Below are 9482 nucleotides of genomic sequence, written 5' to 3'. Positions count from 1 at the left end.
ACGTCGGAGCCAGTCCTCTACTGGTTCGATCGACGACAGATATGGGGATGTTGCTGGGTACTATAGTACCTCAGTATCAGGCACGCAGTTCATAGAGACACGTGCCTTATACGGTCGAGCATTGTCCATTTGTTTGAAAACTGCTACCATGATACTATCAAGTGAGAGGTAACACACGAGGGTGCAGTATGTCCGTGAAGTACCGTCGTGCCGTCAGAGTCCCATCAGTCACTACCAGCTTTCACCTGAGTCATACCAGATCGCTTGCCATACCATTATGTCAGGAGTAACCCCGGTATGCCTGCCCACAGCTTTGGAAGAATGGGACCTCTCCCCATGTCGCTACCTTTACCCTTGACGATTGTCATACAGAGCAACACAGAAAAGCAATTCATCACTGAAAATAACATGATGCCATATATCAGTAGTCTTTGCTTCCTGGTCACAGCTCCATTCTAAACACAGTCGTTTGCTTACGACGTTACTGTCAGCCTATGGTTGGGACAGTGATTCTCTAGTTCGCATGTTACTACTATCCATCCAGTGGTGGGGAATGACACAGTATGTTACAGGGGGCGCATTATTTGTTCTGGATGGCAGGCACATGTGTGAAGGGGTTATGCTGTGCTTGACACACAATATGGCCCTCCACCATTGATCTCGACTGGATCCTTGACGTCGAGTGTACCGGTTCTCTCATTCTTATCCATCTCAACATCGGGGTACTGTCACATCTGCTGATGGATACAGCATGACTGGACATGGTGGAGAAATGGAGACCGACTTTGAAGCCCCTTAAAAATTCTGTCGATAACGATATCTCACATGTATACTCGACATCTCCATGTTCTCCACAGTGACCTCTCAATATCTGTCTCTGTACCCTACCAGGCCTAGTAACAAAACTAAACACAAACAATAGTATTGCACTTTGGTGGTGAAAGGGATCCATGATCCCACGTACATAGATATTAGTATCTGACACCCAGGTCGATAGCAGACAGGAGGTGATTGTCGAGCATTGCAGGAGGCAGCAGAATTAATGTCGAGTGGAAGCAGTACAGGGGAAGATGGGCAAGAATGATGGTCGAGCTGAGTACAATGTCAATGGTGGATGTGCTAACTGAGGGGTAAATTATATATTCACCTGAGGGTGACAAATGAGTGTGTCCCCCTTATCATCATGGGGTTGACCCTTATTGATACTGATACGTGAGTGATATAAAACAATAAGTGACAAGTGCCGAATTACATGTTTTGCATCAACCGCATTGGCCAGCAACAACCTTGGATTGCAGTGAGGATTTTTGTGAATGTTAACCTTTATCACTGTGTGTAACGAAGTACTTAAAACGAACAACCAATAAAAGATTTAACCATAACTAAATGTGTAAGGTGAAGGTAGCAACTGCCTCAGAATTTGTGTGTCTGTAGAAAATACATATCAGTTTGTATATCGCAAACTTTATAGCCTTTAATAATAGACAAACTTTCAGTCATTAACTATTCTATCTCACAAAAGCCGCACTCGGTTGAAGTACTCCTGAAACCATAGCAGAAAACCAAATGGCCTTTCATCCATTAATCACAAGGTCACATAATCATAATAATTAACTGTTTGGTGGCTTCAGGAAATCACACAAAACCTAATAGAGGAAATAATGGGAATGTTTCACCTTGGCTCCCGTGCCAAGGACAGTGCAATCTTGGGATCCAAACAATGATTTATTAGGCACAATCTTTGGTTTCAGTGGAAAGACATTTGCATTTATCGGACGATTTTAGTACAACAATAATCAGGTATTGTCGTTAACATGCCTAAAATTAGTGTATTTTAACTAGAAACAGTGTAATATAATGTATTGATGGTGAAATTAGAAATCGCGGGAATGGAGCACGTATTTAGACAATACAGTGCAAAAGTGACTGAGGTACAGTAAACAATTTGTTTCTATGAGTTTAAGTCAGAAAAGCAGTGTTAATAAACAATGTATTGAAGTATGGACATGAAAGCCCGCATGAATTACTGTAAAATTCCTACTCTAAGAAAAGGCGCGTTTGTGGATAATCGCGAGTGAATCAGCCAAAATTCCGTTACGAAAGTATCAGGAGCGTGTTCTCAAATGACTTTGTATCTGAAATTATCTTTTGAACGGTGTAAATCGCTTAATTTGATGTCGACCCCTAAACTGTTACCGCATTTGCGAGTGTTGACTGTGGCGTAATTGTTGGATGACGTCACCCAGACTCTGTGGCGGCTAGCCAAAGCATTTGAAGCAGTGAAGCAGTTCCACATGCCACGACAGCAAGGATTTGGATAGCAGAGATGTACCACACTGCACAGTGACTACAGCAGAGTCAAGTGACTGAAGTAGAATAACGGCGACTTGGAGTTCAACAACTAGTGGCGAACCTCTGAAGTATACATTGCCTGCACCACCTACCTGCCGATCAGCAAAATACGTGACAGCAGCTCCATTCTGTCGCCAACTGCCAAACTACAAGACTGCATCAGTGTGATTCACTGAGGACTTAGCAGTGCACATGGCACCACACTCACCTACAGCAACGCATCACCTGACAGTCACCGCACAGGAGGGGCCAACGCCAACACGACTAGTAGCGCAACTTCAAATGTCAAAACATCATGACTTCAACGAGTGCCGAGGGGTGAGTGAGGACGATATGATGGCGCGATATTAACTAATATTGCTCTATCTTCAGAGCAGGGAAGGAACTTCAAATTAAATTTGTCAATTGCAGAAAATATAAAAACAACATTTTTAACACTTTTTGCGAATTTTCTCTGAAGCATGGTATGCTAATATGTGTGTTTTCATGCTGTACAGCACAGGGTGGTGTCTCATTTGCATTATTTATTGTAAAATACAAGCTTATATGTCTTTCAAGCTGTTGTGTGTATGTTACTTCGAGATTTTGTGTATAAATGAGGTCACTGATGTTTGATCTGGGTAGGCTTCTGCAATTTGTGGTGTTCAATGGAGAGGTCTGTTTTGCCAATCTGGGATAACCTAATAAAGTGAAGGATTATTTAATTATTAGCTCATTTGTGAGTGTTTGGGTTACTAGGAGGTTATTTCATTTTTCTTGTGTGGATAGTGAATAGTTGAGAATCGATCCTGAACTGAAAGATTAGATTGTGGAGGAAGTAGTTAGAAAAATGCAGATAGGAGAGGAGGACAAGTCAGGAATTGGTAGTAGTGGAATGTCAGTGAACAGCCCATTTGGTCATTCAACAAGTTACCCTGAAACACTGGTTAAACGAATTAGAATGGAACTGAGTCTAGAGGATGGAGAATCACAGTCAATAATATTCAAGACGCCCCAAGGAATCAACAAGCATATAGAAGAGATGTCCAAAGGAAACGATGAAATCAAGAAAGGAAATGAAGAAATCAGCAAGAGTATAGAAGATATGTCCAAAGGAAATGACGAAATCAAGAAAAGGAATGAAGAAATCAACAAGTGTATAGATGTCCAAAGGAAATGAAGAAATCAAGAAAGAAAACAAAGAGATCAAGAAAAGTACAGCAGAGATGCCCAAAGGAAACCAAGAAAACTTAAGGAAAGGACTGCAGGAATTACAGGAACAGATGAGAATAATTTTTAAGGAGAGGGATGACTAGCTGCAGGTGAAGGTAGATTGACTCCGAGAAGAGATGAACGATATGAAGGCAGAAATAATTGGAAAGTCTGAGGGAGCTGTCAAGGGTGTCAACACTGAATTGGAAGGGAGAATGCAAAAAATTTAAACACATCAACACCAACAGATTCAAGATATGGTACAAATACAACAGCAGTGCCAAGTTAATATTGGTAACCAGGTAAATAGGCAAGTGAAATTGGAGGTGGCTGTGGAACATACAGTCACAAATGAGATCAAACAGTAGCAGGAGAGAGTCCAACAGCTAGAAACTAAAACCGAAGAGATTGATAGGAAGATAAATATCGCCACCTTAACAGTAGGGGAGGGCAAGGTCGTTATATTAGTAAACGCTGATAATAGGTACACCCAGACCCACATGGGGCAAAAATATAAACCCAAAGGGGCATTCCATCCAATGATATTTACTAAGTGGTTATGGGGAGTTTTTCCAGCACACTTACGAGATGCAGATAAAATTCAGTTCACAATAGACAGAATGGAGGCTGAAGCTTTCACCTGGGGAGTTAGGAAGAAAGAAGAAGTTACCACTTACAGTCAATTTGAGGAAGAGTTTTTAAAGAAATATTGGTCCAAAAGCCACTACTGCATCGCAAGTCCCTTAATATATGGAGAAGTACCTTGAGAGAAAATGCTGAGCATCTATGAGAGTTGAATTAAACATTAGAGCAGCCATTGAATGATGACATAATGATATCAGCAATTAAAGGGAGGTTAAGTTGCATGATGCAAGAAAACTTATCCAGAAACCTAATTAAAAATAGAGATACTGTAATGGAAGTATTGGAGCAATTAGGAAGAATTTGTGCACAGGAAAACAACAAGATGCTTGATCAGAACCAAGGTGGAAATAATTACCATCAAAGTCAGTTTAATGGCCCACCAAATTACAGTGGTAGAGGTGGGGGTATTGGACATAGGAGCTGGCCAGAGTGGATTTACGGTTCTAGGCGCTACAGACTGAAACTGAGGTCGCAGGTTCGAATTCTGCCTCTGGCATGGACGTGTGTGATGTCCTTAGGTTAGTTAGGTTTAATTAGTTATAAGTTCTAGGCGACTGATGACCTCAGAAGTTGTCACATAGTGCCCAGAGCCATTGGACATAGGAACCATGCAATGGTCGACAGTTTTACGACAATCATAGGAGAGATGATGATGACAGGAATTACGAGAGGGGAGAAGATAGACGAAGGGATCATGAGGTACGAATTGAAGAAATAAAAGACCTGGTAAGCTAAATGAGTTGTAGGGAGCCAGCAGCTCTTTTGCTGGTATACCAAGTGACAACTAGTACGCTCCCAGCTGGGTGAGACTTGATGTCTTATTTCAAGTTTCACTCCTCTACCATCTTTCCTTATCCTTAGGTTAAGAAAGAATACGTAGTGGTCATCCAAATAATTCAGTCAGGAACCATGCAGCAAATATACAGTAGGCTTATAATAAGGACAAGTAGTTACTGTTGATGTAGAGTTTGAGGTCTCAAAGAACCAATAAGTTAAAATCAGCTTAGGGTCAGTACATTACAAAATTAATAGTTCCATAAGTAATAAAGTGAGAACCAGATCAGAAAGCCATTGTTAATAAAATGTGGTGGGAAGCTAATTGGTCAAACATGTGTTTGTGTAATCTTATAGAGTTGTTCTATGAAGTATGAAAACGTGAAGCATTTGTAAGAGAATCGGAGTAATGTATCAGCCTGTAAATAGGAAGGCATATAAAGAAAGAAATACATAATGAGATACTTGTCCAAATAAGTGATGTGCAATACTATGTACAGAGATGCCAAGGAGCCTGGAGTAGTGTAAGTAGGCTGTTTAGGTTTTTTTATTGGTAACGCCACCTCTGTATGAAAATCACTGGCTGTGCTGTGTGCAGTCTGTGGCTGCTTTGCATTGTTGTAATACTCGCCATTGTAGTGTTAGGCAGCTGGCTGTGAACAGCGCGTAGCGTTGGGCAGTTGGAGGTGAGCCGCCAGCAGTGGTGGATGTGGGGAGAGAGATGGCGGAGTTTTGTAATTTGTCATGAACTGCTATATATATGATGATATCAAGGTAAATACATTGTTTGTTCTCTATTAATATCTTTCATTTGCTAACTATCCCTAGCAGTAGTTAGTGCCTTCCATAGTTTGTATCTTTTATTTAGCTGGCAGTAGTGGCGCTCGCTGTATTGCAGTAGCTTGAGCAGCGAAGATTTTTGTGAGGTAAGTGATTTGTGAAAGGTATAGTTTAATGTTAGTCAGGGCCATTCTTTTGTAGGGAATCTTGAAAGTCAGATTGTGTTGCGCTAAAAATATTGTGCGTCAGGTTAAGCACAGTCTAGTAAAATTGTTCAAAGGGGACGTTTCATATGTCGACCCTTAGCCGAGGATACCTCACTGGAATCTTCTGATTTTTTTTCTTGTAGTTTGTGTAATTAGTATAGCTTTTGTTTATTGCTAGCGCGTAATTGTAGAGAAAATCTCCTTTGTAGTTGCAGTCTTCCATTGTTGTACAGTTGCATGCATGTAGATTTGCACCAAGTATTTCGCAGCTGCAATTAACTAGATATTATTTTCAGTGTTATGTTAATGTGTTCTCTTATTTTGCTCTTCAAATTGTGCTTTTCTGTGTTATCGTGTGAAATATTGTGACAATAATGGCGTGTGAAAAACGTAATACTAGGCTCCAAAGTAAACTGAGAAATGACAGTGAAAACGAAAGCAGTGTGTTAGCGCTACCGAGTAATGAATTAACTGATGTTCAAAGTAGTAATTTGGTAATTGTGCATAGGGAAATGGAGCGGGCTGCAAACAATGGTGTAGACAGTGAAACAATTAGTGAACAGGGAAGCATTATCGATCGATCGGTCGGCAACAGCTCGCCTCAGGAATCCGAAATGACAGGACACAATTTCGCAAATACTGTAGATTCAGGTTTTGCGTCCTCACCGTTTTCTCAAATAAGTCAAGACACATTTTCTGCTTTTCAAACTGCGAATATTGCCGGTTCAAATGCATTGCCGAATAGCACAGTGGAACATGTTTCAGACACCAGTGCATTGCTATTACAATTAATGCAACAAATGGGACAAAATCTTCAAAAGTTAGACATAATGGAACAAAATCTTCAAAAGTTAGACACAATGGAACAAAATCAGAGACAAACACAGCAAAAGCTTCAAAAGTTAGACATAATGGAACAAAATCTTCAAAAGTTAGACACGATGGAACAAAATCAGAGACAAACACAGCAACAGCTTCAAAAGTTAGACTCATTGGAACAAACTCTTGAACAAACACGTGAAGATTTAACTACTGAGTTACATCACATTTAATCGAAATGTCAAAAAGTCTGTAATAACGTAAAAACACAAATTTGTGAGCATTTTCAACCTATTTTTTCACGGCATGAAAATGCATTACAGAATCACGAAGCAGCCATAAAAGAACTGCAAACTATTGTTCATGAAAATCATGAGACCTTGCAAGCTAAATTTGACTCAGTTGCATCTACCGATTCGGTTACACAACTTGCAAAAACTCAGGAAAACTTAAAGGACACAGTAGAGACCCTGAAACTTGGTTCAGAAAAACACACTGAGGAAATAAGTACACTATCGGAGAAAGTAGCCGAACTTTCGGATCAGTTCACTAATTTATCTACGAAGGTAGATGATAATCTGAATGACACAAAACCCGTAGTCTTTAATGGCACAGAAGAGTGCGAACAAATTAGGAAATTCAATCAAAATCAAATCAATATACAGTACAAAAGAGAAATCCGGGAAGTACAAGATCAGTTGGCACAAGTAATACAAAAATTACAAATTTCAGAGGACACTCGCGCTCCAACACGGGAAGAGGGACTTAGAAATACGGAAAAGCCGCAAAATAATAACACAGGGCATTTCGGAAGTTATGAAAGAAATTGGCAATGTGCACCGAATTTTGAGATGGAACGGCCAACACGACCTAACAATGACCGATATGCGACTCGTCGACATGATGATTTTGACTATAAGCTGTTCATTACTACACGTAAATTCAAAACATTTAAGAATTCTGGCAACGACATTCATCCACAAGCATGGCTCCATCAATTCTCTCATTGTTTTCCTCCCAACTGGTCGTTAGAACACGGATTAGAATTTATGTGTGGCTACTTAGAGAATGAACCAGCTGTAACAATGCGATCGGTCATTCACGATTGTCACAGTGACGGAGAATTTTACCATGCCTTCCTCTCAGCATATTGGTCTCAAGCAACACAAGACCGAGTAAAACATAGCATCATGATGATGAAACACTTTGAACAATCTGAATTTTCCAGTCTTGTCAAATATTTTGAAGACATGTTGCATTAGAATTAGTATCTTTCAAACACATACAGCCCCTCAGAACTCTTCCGCATTTGCTTACTCAAATTGCCTGAACATTTACGACATATTATTTTAGCAGGACGTTGCAAAGACGACATTGAAGCTTTTCAGGGACTGTTACAAGAACTGGAAATTGACACTGACAATCGCGGAACGCAGGAGCACAACAATTACAGATCACATCCGTCGCAATTCCGCGATGAAAGAAATAATAACTGGACGCGACAAGGCTATTCTCACAACACAAATCGTGACCGAAACAGACACCACCCGTATGACAACCATTGGCAGAGTAGTAATAATTACAGGGAAAGATCACCTCTCCGCACTAATGACTATCACAGAGACAATCAGAGAAACAGACAATATGGGAACCAAAATAATTATTATCAGGGGAGACAGAATAACTTCAGACGCAACAGTTCAGTGCGCAGTTACGATTCAGGGAGAAATTCTCCACCACGTGACCGACAAGAAAGAAACTGGAATCTACCGACATGACGACAGACGATATAATCATAACGACAGACGTGAATTTCATCAGAACTGGCGGGATTCTAACAGAGCTGGGCCCTCTCGGCAAGGCGAATTTGTAGAAGTTCGGTCTCCTAATCCCAATAACGACACGCGCCAACAAAGAAACAGACAATGACCCGCACCCCAGGCAGCCACATGCGCCAGCTGGCTCAGAGAAAAATAACATAGACGCTAACCTTGAGAAAAATTCCAGTATTCTTTACCGACGTACACCGCATGACAATTGCATTCAAGTTCAAACTCTGAGTACTATGAAGAGTAAAGGATTTCACCACACTTCACATATAAAACCGCTTATTGAAAGATAATCTGCTTTTTAACTTTGTCTTTGCCATAAAACTTTTCACTTCACATTTCTACTATGCTTTGTCACACTGAGAAACTGTTAACATGTAATAATGTTTTGAAGTTAAATATCCAGTCAAGAACCTAGGGAACATTTTTAAACAGAAATTACGAATGCATTGTTATTGTGAACAGACGACACAGTGTTGTTATTTGTACATTCTTGCTTGTTAGTTGCACGATTACGTAACAACTATCAGGCTCACATACTTAGAACATATACCGGCACTGCTAATGAGATTTTCATGCAACATTTTGGTTTACTTGAAAAGACATTCTTTATTTGAAGTACTTTCTGTGGGATTAAAGATGACTTAGCACTTGGTTTCTTTGACAGCTACACAATTATATCATGACGCTACTAATGTGTGACATAATTTACATTGTTGCTTCTGTACTGTATCTGCTTTATATCTGCACAATTTTTCTGAATTCTTCTGGAAAGTAAAACATGTTCAATAGTGACTTTGTGGTATAGCTACAATAAGACAGCCTTTTTTTTTATTAGCACAACAATACGTTACAGTGTAGTACTTTCTTGATCATGGTACTGTAC

This window comes from Schistocerca nitens, chromosome 8, assembly GCF_023898315.1.
Source record: "Schistocerca nitens isolate TAMUIC-IGC-003100 chromosome 8, iqSchNite1.1, whole genome shotgun sequence".
NCBI lineage: Eukaryota > Metazoa > Arthropoda > Insecta > Orthoptera > Acrididae > Schistocerca > Schistocerca nitens.
This window is presented reverse-complemented; position numbering follows the sequence as displayed.